The sequence below is a fragment of the Mustela nivalis genome (assembly GCF_964662115.1).
Source record: "Mustela nivalis genome assembly, chromosome: 18".
Classification (NCBI taxonomy): Eukaryota; Metazoa; Chordata; class Mammalia; order Carnivora; family Mustelidae; genus Mustela; species Mustela nivalis.
Window position 1 is genome coordinate 47,925,164 of NC_139037.1, and position 15,173 is coordinate 47,940,336.

Genomic DNA, 15,173 nt, shown 5'->3' on the forward strand with positions numbered 1-15,173 from the left:
TATCCAGAGGACAGCTACACACACACACACACACACACACACACACTGAAGGATAATCAGATGTCAATGTTGGTAGCGCCAACGTTGAGAAACCCAGTGCGCTAGTTACCTAAACACACACATGGCCCCTAGCCGCAGCCCCCACAGTATTCACAGCTGCCATCATTTTCACACAGAGTTATACTGCATCGTAGTCGGAAAAAAATGTACAAACACAGCTTCAAGGAGAGTGGAATTGCCTCTCCTCACCCCAGACTATGTAAGTAAATTATTCCCCTGAATCCTCCAAGTAGAAATTCTAGAGCTCCCACTGCTTACATGCCCAGTGGTTTTTATTTTTTTATTTTATTTATTTATTTATTTATTTATTTTAAGATTTTATTTATTTACTTGAGAGAGAGACAGCGAGAGAGAGCATGAATGAGGAGAAGGTCAGAGAGAGAAGCAGACTCCCCATGGAGCTGGGAGCCCGATGCGGGACTCGATCCGGGAACTCCAGGATCATGACCTGAGCCGAAGGCAGTCGTCCAACCAACTGAGCCACCCAGGTGTCCCCCAGTGGTTTTTAATAAAGGGGCTTCAATTCTTTTTCTAATAGCAGTTGTGGGGGTGGTGGTGGCAGTTGGTTTGAAGTAAGGGAGTGGTAAAATCTTATTTGTGTGGGGAATCCGTTGGAGGGTGAGCAGGAATGGAAGCAGGGATACCATCAGGAGACCAATGGAGTATCACAGGGAAGGCTGAGGGTGGGAGAGGTCCGGGGGCCAGCAGAGGAGGTGAAGAGATCTTGTCTGAAGAAGGACGTGCTTCTGAGGCATCATGGACAGGACTTTGCGGCTGCTGGTATATGGGGACTGTGATTAGGGGGAGGGTTGCGTTGATATCTCTGCTTCTGCCTTGTAACTATAATAAGCATTTCCCTTCCCAGGAGATGTGTAGGCTAATGACCCAGCCAAGATTTTACTACCCGAGAACAAAAAAATTAGTTCCTCACAGCAGAGGAAGACCAGATAAGACAGGGTGGGTTTGGGAAGTAGCGCAGGGCCATTTCCACTCCTTTACTTCCCCTCAACTCCCTTCCTGAGGAAGGAGTGGGCCCTCCAGGAGGCCCATTTGGGGAAATGAGATTGGAAATGGGCAAGAATCAGTCTTTTCTGGAAGTGTGAGCCAGGGCCGCCACTCCATTCTCTGGGTCACAAAAGGGGCCAGCTTCCTGTTGCCAAGCCACCTAGGCTGGAATTACTTGGGAACTCCTGGCATGTTCCTGTCCCAGTCTGCACCAGGACATCCTAGCTGCTGTTGAAGAGAGGGTTGGAAGGAGGCAACATGGAGGCAGGGAGGCCTTGAGGGAGGCAATTCACTAATGGAGAATGTTGTCCTTGCACTGTTCTGACTCAGTGAACAAAACACACCAAAATTTCTGCCCTCACCGGAGCCCAGGCTTAGTGCAGGTTTTCTCAACCTGGCAGGACTGACACTCTGGGCCAGATAATTTTTGTTGTAGGGGTCTGCTCTGGTTTAGCAGCATCCCTAGTCTCTGCCCACTAGACGCCTATGACACCCCTCCCCCTCAGTTATGACAACCCCCAGACAACTCCAGACACTGTCAAATGTCCTGTGGGTGTAACATTGCCTCAAGCTGAATATCACTGTTCTAACAAGAGCAGGAGAGGACAGCCAGAAAAGATAAAGAGAATCATTAAGGAAATTATACAGTGTTCTGGGAAGTGATATGCAATCACGTTAAAGAGGGTACAGAATGCTAGGCAGTGTTAGAGAAAAACTTACTCATGACACTTTTTTTCCAGCTTTACTGAGATGTAAGTGACATAAAACGTGTGAGTGTAAGGTGTGCAATGTGTTGATCTGACACTCTTATATGTTGCAGGATGGTTACCACCATAGGCGATACCTCCATTCATCCTTTCACAACACCTGTCCAAGATGGTAAAGAAGACTTTATTCAAGAGAGCTATCACAATGGGGTTTCACAGTAGGGAAGGATCACCTCTAAATACAATAAGGAAAAGCAGAAATTTATGGCCAAGGAGTAAGGTGGACATCAGTGGGTGAGAAATATTTAAGAAGTAGGTTAATTTTTAAAAATTTTTTTTAAAAGATTTTATTTATTTATTTATTTATTTGAGTGTGAGCAGGGGATGGGGCAGAGGGAGAGGAAACTCTTGCTGAAGGCAAACCCGGTGACAAGAGGCTGAAAGTGGTAAGACTGTCCGCAGGGAATTTTTGCCGAACTGGCCCAGGCTAAACACAGAGCCTGAGGCTGGGGGGCCTCATCAGAAAGTCTGAATCCAGGCAGGTCAAGGAAGGGGTATTTGTGGAAGGGAAAAGGTGTCGCATTTTTAAGTGGGGAGGGCAGGATAAGCCTTATTGAGGAGGCAAGAGTTGACAGAAGGATTGCATTCAATCTGTGGATTGCTTTGGGTTGTATGGACATTTCTACAAGATTAATTGTACCAATCCATGGACACAGCATTATTTCCATTTATTTGTGTCTTCAATTTCCTTTACTAGTGTCTTAGAGTTTTCAGCACAGAGATCTTTCACCTCCCTGGTTAAATGTATTCCTAAGTATTTTATTGGTTTTAAAGCTATCATAAATGTGATTGTTTTCTTTCTTTCTCAGATTATTCCTCAGTAGAGTACAGAATTGCCACTGATTTTTATATGATGATTCTGTATCCTGCAATTTTATTAACGTCATTGATCTAAGAGGTTTTTTTGGTTGAGTCTTGGGATTTTCAACATATCTCAACAAAACTGGGGGAAAAAAGTATTAAAGAAAAAAGAGTTGACAAAGGGTGAGCAGTGCTGGGGAGGAAGAGAATGGGAAAGCTGAGAGAGAAGTAGAGGGGAGGAGGTCAGATGGAAGAAAGTGTGTTTGAAGGTGCAGCCCCTGAGCGGGAGGTGTGAGGGGTAGTCAGGAATCGTTCCTGGCTCTGTGGCTTGGAAACTAGGTGGATGATGGCCCAGTTGCCAAGCTGGGAATTGCTATAAAAAGAAGGTCCTGTCCAAAGAACACCTGGTTGGGTTTCTTTCTTTCTTTTTCTTTTCTTTCTTTTTTTTTTTTTTTTAAGATTTTATTAGTAGACAGAGAGGCAGGCAGAGAGAGAGGGAGAAGCAGACTCCCCACTGAGCAGAGAGCCCAATGCAGGGCTCAATCCCAGGACCCTGGGATCATGACCTGAGCTGAAGGCAGAGGCTTTAACCCACTGAGCCACCCAGGCGCCCCACCTGGTTGGATTTCTTATAAGCTTTGCTGCACTGTAGGTGCTAAACGCCTTCCAAGCAAGAAAGCCCAGAAGTCAGCTTCTAGAACTCTTGTCAGAGGGCTGGGCTGGAGAAGAAGGAGGCCATGGGAAAGCATGAACAAAGCCAGGATCAGGGTGAGGTGAGTGAGGCATTCCCCGGACATGCAAAATTTAAGGGCATGTCAGAAGCTCCTGAGTGGAGATAAAGAACACTTCAGTGGATTGTTTGTTTGTTTGTTTTAAGATTTTATTTATTTATTTGACAGAGAGAGATCACAAGTAGGCAGAGAGACAGGTAGAGAGAGAGAGGAGGAAGCAGGCTCCCTGCTAAGCAGAGAGCCCGATGCGGGGCTCGATCCCAGGACCCTGAGATCATGACCTGAGCCAAAGGCCAGCGGCTCAACCCACTGAGCCACCCAGGCGCCCGGTGGATTGTTTTTTGAAAAATCAAAATGAATCCAAAAGAACACATGGTGAACAAAATACCAAACTTTTACTTTTTATTTTTATTATTATTTTTTAAAGATTTTATTTATTTATTTGACAGACAGAGATCACAAGTAGGCAGAGAGGCAGACAGAAAAAGAGAGGGGGGAAGCAGACTCACTGCTGAGCAGAGAGCCTGATGCGGGGCTCGATCCCAGAACCTGGGGATCACGACCTGAGCCAAAGGGAGAGGCTTTAACCCACTGAGCCACCCGGGTGCCCCTTTTTTTTATTTTTAAAAAGACTTTATGTATTTATTTGAGAGAAAGCATGCAAGCGAGTGCAGGGGGGGAGGAGGGGCGGAGGGGTGCAGAGGGAGAGAGAGAAGCAGAACTCCCCCTTAGCAGGAAGCCCATCTGGGGGCTTGATCTCAGGAACCTGAGATAATGACCAGAGCCACCCAGGTGCCCAAAATATCAAACTTTTAGATTTTTAAAATCTTAATTTCACTCAAATTTTAGGATTGAAATTTTTTATCTCATTTAAATTTTAGATTTGAATGTTTAATTTAATTAAGACTTTTGATTTGTGATTTAAAAATCTAATTTAAATTTGTTAATTCTAAAGACAAGATGAGTCACAGGGCCCTGACACATCATGTCAGAGCTTGAGGGAAAAGGAAAAATTAGCAATACTGACTGGCTTCGTTTAAAATGTTGGTGCCTAGGTGGCTTGGTTGGTTGGACGATTGCCTTCGGCTCAGGACTTGATTCTGGAGTCCAGGGATTGAGTCCTACATTGGGCTCCCTGGTCAGCGGGGAGTTGGCTTCTCCCTCTGACCCTCTCCCTTCTCATGCTCTCTCTTACTCTCTCTCTCAAGTAAATAAATAGAATCTTAAACAAAATGTTAGTACCATTCATCATGGATTGTTTTGCATTCATTATGGTTCTTTAAAACATTGTGTTCAAATATTATTTATCTTGAGCACTGATTTTTTTGGTGCCTTCTTAAACTTAAGGAGACTTGCTCATCCAGCCTAGACCCTGAGGCAGTGAGAAGTGGAGAGCAGTGGTCCTAGCTCTGTCCAATTCACCATGTAGGTGTTTACCTTCCAAGTGGGAGCATGGGACACCTAGGGAGAAATGGCACCAACTCTTTGGGACTAATTAACACCCAGAGACAAAAGTCACAGCATGATTTATCCCTAGGTTCACTATTCTCCACTCTACCTCTACTTGAGGAACACTAAATTCCCCAAGTTGATGTTGTCCCACATAGGAGAGGCAGGCAAACAATAAATGGGCAATCCAGAATATAGAGAATTTATGTGGATTTTGCTCCTGTGGAGAACTCGTGGCATGTGACCAAAAACCAGGGATAATAAGGACATTGGAGGAAGGAGACACATTCTCAGGAACGTGCGGAAAACTCAGAAATGCAGGAATAATCTGTAATTATATACGGAGCTCTGCATTTACTTTGTCAAAATGCAATGAGAGTACTATTCTGTGATGGGATGAATTATATACCCCTCCCAAATTCATGTGTTGAAGTCCTAACTACCCTACCTCAGAATGAAACTATTTGGAGACAGGACCTTTGGAGAGATAGTTAAGGTAAAATGAGGTCATTAGAGTGGGCCCTATCCAATCGGCCCAGCGTCCTTGTAAGGAGAGGTCATTTGTATATGTATGGGGGATAGAGAAAAGCCCTTGTGAAGACAAAGCGGGAAGACAACTGTCTATAAGCCAAAGAGAAAGGAGTACTCAAGAGAGACCAACCCCTCAGACACCTTGATCTTGGACTTCTGGTCTGCAGAACTGGGCAACAATAAATTTCTATTGTAATGCTATGTGCCGTGTTATAGCAGCCCTCAAAGACTAACACCACTCAGTACCTGAAATCAAAGGACAAGGCTGAACTGATTCTTTACCATGGGAAGGGAGAGGGATACTAGCTGGGTCATCTCTGTGCAGAAGGACTGATTTTATACAGAATCTGGAGTTAAGGGGTTGGCAGGCCTTCCGGGACACAAACAGGCTGACGTCATCGGTAGAACTGTCGCCTCTCAAGTGAGACCCCTGTTGATTGGTTGGCGCTCAGAGGCGTGTTTACCGGAGTGAGTCCATCCTTGATGGGCTCTTTCAGTGGCTGACTTTCCAAAGCAAAGTGCTGACACTGATTGTCTGGCTTGCAAAAAGTGCATTCTCTGAGGAGCGTTGTCATTGATCGGTTGAATGGGTTTAAAACTGATTCCGCTAGCTGTTTGTTTCCCTGGCTGGGGACCAGTGCATCTTTTCCCAAACTTGTGGGAACTTCCTTACTCTCAACTCGTTTGAGGACTCTGGCCCCACAAGACTGTCAGCCCAGTGAAAAGAGTAACATGACCTGAGTTGCTCATCAATACATATCCTGGGGCCCAAGAACATGACATGTTCTTAGCAGCAAATGCTGGATCTAGGCTCCTTGAATGAGAATGGCCTGGTCAAAGCATGTGCACAACTTCAGCTTTGATAAAAGCAGAAGAGGGGGAGCTGGAATGAGGTGGGGCCAGGAAACCAAGAGAACAGGGGTTCAAAGAAGGCGGTAGAACAAAGTGTTTTTAAGAAGGACAAAGAGGTCATTTCTGTTGATGGCCACAGTAAAGCCATATAACATGAGGACAGAGACATGAACATGGGATTTAACAACAGAGTAAGTTCTGAGCAGAATAATTTCAGGAGTGTAGGGTGAATGGAAACCTATTTAGAAGGAACTGAGGAGAATGTGTTCTAAAATATAGTGTATTATTAGAAAATTTAACGTATAGCAAGGCCAACAGATCCGAACATGACTGTCATTAAAAGGACTGTTTTTTACTCATAATTCCCGAGAAGGGTCCACCACACTATGCAGGTCTACCCGGGCCAGTCAGGAGGCAGAGAGAGGAGGGGGAAACCATGGGTAAGATTCTTTACTGTGGTTTCTGAGAGAAGGAACAGATGAGGTGGAGTAAACCAGGCTGGGATTGGCTAGTTTGAATAATCTCAGTGGGCTCTGGAACTTAGGGGATGTCCCTAGTCCTCTAGTACCTGGCTCTGGGGCGAGTAGAGCAGGAGATGGTCCAGAGTGTGAAAGGCAGGTAAGGGTGAGGCATGTGTAGACTCTGGATTGATGAATTTGCATCTGAGAAGCATGCACCCAGAAAGAGGGCTTCTCCTGTGGGTGGTGGGTGGTGCAAAGGAGGAGGCAGGAGGCCAAGCAAGGTGACAGCAGGTACTGCTGGGTTGTGCAGAAAAGGTGTGTCCATGTCAGCCTGTAGGGCAGATATTAAAGCATGTCATTTACAGAAGCTAGAAACATGGATAGCACAAAATAGAGGGTGAGGCACGAAGGATGGGCAATGAGCACAGGCAAATCTTGAGAGAGAACGGGGGCTCCACAGAGAACAGGGAGGAAAATCATCACAGCTGAGGCGTGGGGAGCTATGAGATAAGTATGAAGCTGAAGCCAAAGTCTGGGACCAAGAGCACCCAGTCAGAGGTGTTCATGTGAGCCAGGTTGAGGGGCTTGGAACTGATTGGTGGGCAATGGAAGCCGCTCCAGCTGCTGTGTGGAATGGGCAGAAGGTGACCTGAGAGAAGAGGGAGAACATTTAGGAGACAATTGTCCAGAGAGACGTGGTGGCAATGCAGACGCAGAGATGGAACAGGTACAGAAGGATGCAGCTGAGAGATTTTGAGATAGTGAGAGACAGTCAACCTTTGCACAGGTAGAGAACTTTGGAGACAGGCAAGAGGGAACATTCTGGCAGAGGCTTGTCCTCCCTGAGGAAAGGGAGCTTCAGAAAGTTCACACAGGCTGAGTGTCCACAGGGGCCTTCCGCCAATGCCCCACCTCAGAATGTTCCTTTGACTTCTGAGCCAAATGCCAGGCAGAGACCCAGCAATGCATGCGACACAGTCTATGGGTTGTGTGGGTGTGGAAGAGAGGGGATGGAAGATTTTCTTAGAACGGGCACATGTCCAATGTTCCAGCCACATTTCCAAACCGAAAAAGATGTCCCTGAGAATAGTCTTTCCCGCCAATTATCCCTGGATCCTTGTGTTCACCAGTGTTAGCCCCATTTTCAGGGGCTGACAGTCTATTCCCCTTTATATCCTAAGAAAACAGTTTAGTGTCTTGAATCCTTTTCTCAACGAAAGTAAAGAGAAATGGCCTGATTATTGTCCTTTGCACTAAATTCCAAAACTCCAAAAATACATCCTGAATGAAACCATAACAGAGTGGGAATATTTTTACTGTTATTATTTGTCACCCCTCTGTACCTCCATCAGGGTATGTATACACACACACACACACACACGCAACACACATACAAAATGCAAGTACATATTGATGAACATTGCTTTTGATGCACATTGCTCATAAGATGATGCAAAAGTAGCTTCCAGACACATTCCGTTTTCTAAGCCAACTGCCACTCCTCGGACCTTCCGGACAGAACTCGGGAGTCTCCACTCCACAAGGGCTTTGGTAGGGAGTTGGGTGTTTAGTCAAAGAACTGTGGGAATCATTTGGAGGATTTTAGGTAGAGGTATGACAGTCTGATTCGCATTTTTAAAAGGCATGGAGAATGGATTCAAAGGGGGTAAAAATGAGGGAGAGTTAGTACTTGATTGTAGCAACCACCACGTGGTAGAAGTGGTCTTCACCGTGTTGGAAACAATGAGCTCAGGCCTGCAGAAAGAGCTATTTCAGGAGGCAGAGTTGGCAGGGCTGGTGACTGATGGGATATACCAGGTGTGCAGAGGAGACTGACCAAGGGCAACAGCCAAGTTTCTGCCCTGGCCTCCTAGCAGAGCCGCGCTTTGGTGCCGGTGGATGGCGAGTCCTCTGCAAGACCAGGATCATGTTTAAGTGGACGTTTCTGGGAGGGGGAGCTCTAGGATGAGGCAGAACTGCTTGCATCAACCCTCTGGGAGGAAAGACACTAACTCCTAAAAGCAGGCCTGGCTGCGTGGTTTGCGGGGACAGTGCAAAAGGAAAGTTGTCCAAAACACTGGAAAAGTGTGCCTCAAAGGCCGGAAAATATAATGCTTCTCCCTTCTTTCCAAGGTCCCCCTCATGACCTGTCAGTGCAATCAGCAGCCCACTAGCTGCTAGTTTCCTCCTCCCCTCTGGGCCAGGGTGAAGCAGCATGCCCTGGGCAGGGCAGGGATGCAAACCAACTATTTCCCCCATCATATCCAACATTGCGGGGATGACCGATTCCCAAAGGTCTGAATCGGGGGCAGTGAGAGTCATGCCCCTGTCAAATTGCCGCCTGGATGTACCTGCCTCCACCTTCTCTTCTACCTAAACTCTCTGCCTCACTCCCAGAAGGACACTTGTCATTGGATTTAGGGTGCATTCGAGCAATCCATAACGATTGCATGTCAAAACTCTTAATCACATCAGCAAACCCTTTTTTCAAATAAGGAACCCATTCGCAGGTTCTGTGGATTTAGATGACAAGGAACCTTTCTGGGGGTTGCCATTACACCCTCTACGCTGGCCCTACCTGAAGAAGAAAAAGGCCAACTCAGATAGTGTTGGGAATATATCTCCTCCCCTCTTCCCTTGTTCTCTCCTCTCCAAGAAAAACTGGGTCCTTGAGAAAGAAAAGCCAGAGGAGGAGAAAGGAAACAGGTAAGAACAAGCATTGACTTAAAACATCCTGACTCACCCACCCAGCTCTAGCCTTCTCAAGGCTTCCATGTTTATCACCCAGAAAGAAGGCAGAGGGGGACCGAGATAGTTCTTTTTCCTGAAATACAGGAAGAAACGGGTCCAGATGAGTCCCAAAACTCACAGCATGCCTCTGATCCTGTCTCCATTTTAGAAAGGTCACCCTGGCCTAGGTTGGGGAATGAATGGAAGGAAAGAGAAGTAGAAGCAGGGGAACCAGAAAAGAGGGTGGTACACTTGCTACTGGGAGTCAAACTGCATCCCCCTCCAACTTGCCCTTCACCAGGCACCAAATTTGCCACCACCATGATCTTGGACTTCCTAGCCTCCAGAACTGTGAGAAAGAAATATCTGTCATTTATAGGCCATCTAATTTATGATAGTCCGTTATAGCGACCCGGATGTATTAGGACCACGTCAGTGGAAGTTTGAATGGGTTTGTCCAAGCATTCTGAATCCAGGGAATTACGTTCTGCAGTGAATCCGGGACAGCTCATCAAACTTCACTGTGGCCTGGAGGACACATTCTTCTACACTGTGTACCTCCATTTGTTTTCATTCCATGTCCTCCTCCAAGAAACCTCCTGATTCACATGGACTTTGAAGTGGTCAACAAACCCATAGTCTCCCAGTCCCTACAAAGGATTTCTTCCCACTGCTCCCTTTGTAAATCACTAACAAAACTGGTTAATGTTTACTGAGAGCTTACTTTGCACTAAGTGCTTTAGGTACACTATCTAACCTAAGCAGCAGGAGAAAGAGTAGGGGGCTCTAGCTCTGGCTTTATTCGCTGGTAGGCAGACAAGACCGTCCTAGCTCAGGCACACTTCCCACCAGCTGAGCACCGAACAAAGAGAATGTCATTCTTCATAGCCCCCAGGGAAAAATACCAAGTAATTCTCCAAGAGGCTCATCTGGAGTCATGTGCTCATCCCTGAACCAAAATCACTATGGGAACAACCAGGAACAGAGTTGACCTCCCAAGGCTGGGTCGGATACTCACCAGTTCCCCATACAATAGAGGGCTGTAGCAAGAAGCAGGGGCAGAGTACTAGGCAGAAAAACTACGGATGTCTGCAATAATATAAATCATGTTTACAAATATTGATTAGACCAACTATGCCTCTGGCATTTTCAATTAATTCGGCCAAAAAATTCTTTAAGTTAATGTAAGTTGAATATACTATTTGTTGTTAAGAAAGGACACTGATTCATTTACATATTTTTTCTCTCTTTCCACCAGAATGTAAGCTCCATAAGAACTGATACCAGGTCTGTTTTGCTCACTGCTGTAGTTCCTTTGCCTACAACAGTTCCTGAGACCATAGCAGGTACTCAGTAAATACTCGCTATGTTTGTGATTCTCTGTTCAACAACTGACCTTGATCCATACCAAAAGCATTTCCATGCAGCAGAGTGTTTGGTTTTCAAAACTCACCTCCGTATCCTCCAGATTCCAGTGTAGGTCTCACACACCCAGTCTCTCAGAATACACTGAAGAATGAATGAATAAGGACACGTCTCTGCTGCTGGGCTCTAAGGAACAGAAAGGTAGAGACCCTGAATGTCTGAACAGCAATTATGTCTCTAGGATCTAGCACTGTCTGACACACAGAATGCCACCACCTGTCCAATTACAATTTCTGAATGATAGACTAAGTGAATCAGTAAGTGGTGAATATGCATAATGTTAATGTAACTGCGGATTGCGGCAGCTTCTGAACCGGAAACCTATGACTTTGTGGACTCTGCAGAGGTTCACACGGTCGACATTTTGTTTTCCTGCCGAGACCCCCTCTCAACAACAGCTTTTAACACACAGAAAAGTCTTGCATCAACCACTGATGGAGGAGGTTTTAGGGCTTCAGGCAGTCCTCCCCATCCCCCAGTCAGCGAGGATGACGTCAATGGTTCTGGCTTGTTCCCCCTCAAGAGCGCTTAGCTCTTGTTAGCTATAGAGGCAGGTTCAGTCTGTTACCATGGAAACTGCAGCTGGAGTGGGGAAAAGGAGGGAGGTTGAGGAGCGGGCGGGGACTGGAACTTTCCAGCTCCAGAGGCTGACTGTGTGTTTGGAATCGAAAAGCAGAATCAGTACACAGTTCTCAGTAAATATTCTTGGGGCGACGGAATAAAATCGGGAGCTTGGACAAGTGACTGCATCTCTGAGCCTCTTCCCTCATTTGTAAAGTGAGATGGTTACCCCACTGCACGGGAGGTTTCAGTTAAGATGACGTGCACACAGCCCTTAGCAGAGGGCCCCGCGCTTTAGAAACCTCAAGCATCTCCAGGATGGTCTTCAGATCTGCCCAGCCATTACCTACAAATTCCAGACGCCATTTTTTCCTTCCTCCAAGAGGAATGCAGGCCCCTTCCCTCCCTACCTTACCGCGCGGCCTTGTCCCTAAGGCCCCGGATTAAATACAGGGGCCGCAGTGCACCCCAACGGGACTACCTAGTGCCAAGAAGACTGGTATTTATGGGAAATGCGATGGAAGCGGGTGGGCTGGTACCTGCGTTTGCTGGAGCCGTGGCCCCCTCCTCGCCCTAGGCTACTCTGCGACGGACGAAGCGCTGATCTTGTCGGCCCACCTAGGTGATTGCTCCCTGACCGTGGCTCCGCGTCCATTCAGCCAGCCGCTCCTCAGGGGCTCCGGCCCCGCCTTTGAAAAGCCGTCGCGGAACGTCCCTTCCGGGCCAGCCGCCGCGGACGCTCACCTCTGACAAGTGCCAGCCCCCGGGGCAGTCGTTCTAGGACGGGTGGAATCCGCTCTCTTTCCACCAGAACGTATTCAATCCAGTAAACATGTGCCCCGATGGAATTCTAAAACCGGAGCTTACTTCTGGGCTAGCCAACACGCTGCCTCCCGCACCAGACACAGGTAACGGGTCTGTAAACACGTAGTGCAGGCCCTACCCCGGGTGCCTCAGGCCAGGGAAGGGCCGTACATCTGCGCCACCCTCGAGGTCCTCGACTGCAAGGCCCCTCTCCCGCCACGGCGGGTCTCCCAGGCGCCCTTGCGCAGGGGCTCCAGGTGCGCCTGCGCACTCAGTACCCACGCTCCACCACGCCAATGCTTGTTTTCAGGGCCTCACACCGTCCTCCGCGGGGAGCTGGGGAAGGCCTAAAGACCAGCCACGGTAGGACCTTAGCAGACCCACGGCGTCGGTAGGATCTTAGCAAACCGACGCCGTGCTTCTACCGACTGTTCTCTGCAGCCTTGGGTAAATACACAGAACTCTGTAGGCCCGGCTCCAGAGCCTAACCCCGAAGGCCGGGCCAGGCGCCTGCGCAGACAGCCGGGCTGGGGGCGGTGCCATCTTGGGCAGCCGCTGTCTCCCTCTCCTTCTGGCCGCGAGGACTCCTGCAGATGAGGGCTTCGCGTCCCTCGCGTGACTCCTGTGGCATCCCCGGCCGGCATCACAGCCTGGGATCCTGCGCCGTCGTTGTGGCCAGCTCCCGGAAGGCCTCCGGGCAGTCGGGAGCGGCGCGCTTTTCTGAGCCCGGGATTTGTGGGGAGGGCCGTGCGCCCGCAGGAGAGCACGCCCGGGCAGGGGTCTCGGAGGAGCACCGCTGCCGTGTCCACAGCAGCTTCCTGAAGATGGGAGCGCCCGTCCTCGGAAGCTCAGCCGCTGTAAGTGCACAGCCCCGTGGTGTTTGAAGCAGGTGTCGGAGTTGTGCATCCTGGCTCCAAGGCCGCGTTGCCCCCGGTGTGCTCTCCCTCGGCAGGGGTCCCAGCACCCAAGCAGCCACCCATGTCCTTGATGTCTCTTCAGACGTCCCTTTCCTGGGCCTCTGGTGAGAATGGGGTCGTACGATGTGTGGTCTTTGGCTGCTGGCTTCTCGTACTTAGCAGAATGCTTTTGGGGTCCACGTGTTGGTCACGTGTCGAACGTTCACCCGGCATGGAGTCCCACCTCCCTTCAAGGAGAGTAGCTTTGGTTCAGAACTGCTCTGCGGGAGTCGAGACGGACTGTCAAGACTTGTTCAGACATTGTGGGAATGCGGCCGCACCTACACCGTCCCCCCAACCCCCCTGAAAGTCTGGACCAGTTTTGCCAATTTCTGTTTTCCCTGGGTCAAGCATATTTAATTCGGATTTATTACCATGGAATCCTAGGAAATTATTAAAGATGCTGACTTTGGGGGCTCCCGGGTGGCTTAGTGGCTTAAGCCTCTGCATTCAGCTCAGGTCATGATCTCGGGATCCTGGGATCGAGCCCCGCATCAGGCTTTCTGCTCAGCAGGGAGCCTGCTTCCCCCTCTCTCTCTGCCTGCCTCTTTGCCTACTTGTGATCTCTCTCTCTGTCAAATAAATAAATAAAATTAAAAAAATTCAGGTCCTCTCACTCGTCGGTGGAGAGACTCTGGACAGCCGCTCAATCTTTCTGCGTCTCTGTTTGCAGGAGATCATTGTTACTAGACTGAAATTACTGCATAGAAAGTCTTCGTGCACTGGTGCATACCCCAGATTAGAATGTTAGCTCTTATTAACTTTTACAGATTCTTTTTTTGGGATAGCAAGGGTGGTGGGTCAAGAAATGGATGCTACTGCAACCCACCCGTGGGCTAAGGCATAAAGTTCGTTGAGAAACTCTTTTTTTATGACTAAGACCCTTTTGTGGCTTATAATTATTTGCTCCCTGGGAGTTGATAGGAAGTTTATAACCACCTCCCCCCAACCACCAGTATTGTTTTGATAGTTTGGGTACTTTTATTTTCTCAGGAAATTGTGCATTTCCTTAATCTTTGCAGATTTATTAGGTTAAAATTAAATAGCTTGCTCTTAAGAGTGTAGACCCTGAAGGTAGAAACAAGGGTTAGAGGCCTGAGCCCTTACCAACTTTGGTGACTTGAGCAGTGTCCTTGACCTCCTGAGGCTCCAATTTCATGTTCAGAAATGGATAACAATAGCACCTACCTTCTCTTGTGGAGAGGATTAGTGGAAACCTTTGACTTAACACTAAACCTGGCAGCATAGAGAAAGTTCCATAACTATCAGCTTTTGTTATTTTCATTATGCAGAATTCTTTCCAATTAAAACAGCTTAGGGATTGTAAACCTCTGTGAACTAGTTAATTAAAAGAAGTTGGGAAGCCCTCCACTGTTTCTTGGGCCTTGGAACATGTTATGGAACAGATAAATTACATGTTCCTTGAAAGTTGGAAGGAAGTTCCCATTCCTACTCCAGTCACCCTTCAAAGTCATGCTTTTTCTTCCTTTTGGGACGTATTTTTTATATTCTCCCCTTTCATTTTGCTAAGAGTTTTAAATTTAATACTAGAGAATGGGGTTGAGTAAACCCTTTCTGTAAAGGACCAAATAGTAAATATTTTAGGCTTTGTGGGGTATTTGATGTGTGTTGAAATTACTTAAGTCCGCCATTGTGGTATGAAAGCAGCCATAGATAGTATGTAAATATGGGTATGGTTATGTCCAATGAGACTTTATTTATGGACATTGAAATTTGGATTTCATGTGACTTTTGTGTTTGATTATTCATTTGATTATTTTTTCAGCTATTTAACCACTTTTTAATTCAACTATATTGTATGTAGTCTGTCCAGAGAGAGGGCTGAATTTGGGTGTAGTTTGCTGACCCCGCCGTAGGATTTCATGGCACAGTGACTAGTGGTGTGATCTGGAGTCAGATAGGCATTATACTAATCTACCTCCCTCCTTGGGCTGTTCAATTGAGATAATATATATGAAAGGTCTTAGTGTTGGGAGTCAAGTGATCACATTTTAGCTATCTCACATTTCTGAGACTTAG

At 47.4% G+C, this 15,173-nt stretch overlaps 1 protein-coding gene and 1 long non-coding RNA gene across 4 annotated transcripts in view; one reads left to right on the forward strand and one right to left on the reverse strand.

Moving 5' to 3' along the window:
* Nucleotides 1-12,386, reverse strand: part of LOC309852672 — a 58,456-nt gene extending 46,070 nt beyond the window's left edge. Inside the window, exons 1-2 of one of the 2 annotated variants that reach the window (XR_014305336.1) lie at nucleotides 12,118-12,386; nucleotides 10,841-10,938 (exon numbers count right to left, since the gene is read on the reverse strand). This is a non-coding gene — a long non-coding RNA (uncharacterized lncRNA). Of the gene's footprint in view, nucleotides 1-10,840; nucleotides 10,939-11,912; nucleotides 12,019-12,117 lie in introns of those variants that run through there. The other variant, XR_014305337.1, reaches the window with a different exon arrangement.
* Nucleotides 12,387-12,724: 338 nt separating this feature from the next.
* PEG3 (paternally expressed 3) overlaps nucleotides 12,725-15,173 on the forward strand; it is a 50,620-nt gene continuing 48,171 nt past the window's right edge. For both annotated transcript variants that reach the window (XM_082709413.1, XM_082709414.1), the window contains exon 1: nucleotides 12,725-13,034. The gene's annotated coding sequence lies outside the window, so the exon portion shown is untranslated. The remainder of the gene's footprint in view (nucleotides 13,035-15,173) is intronic.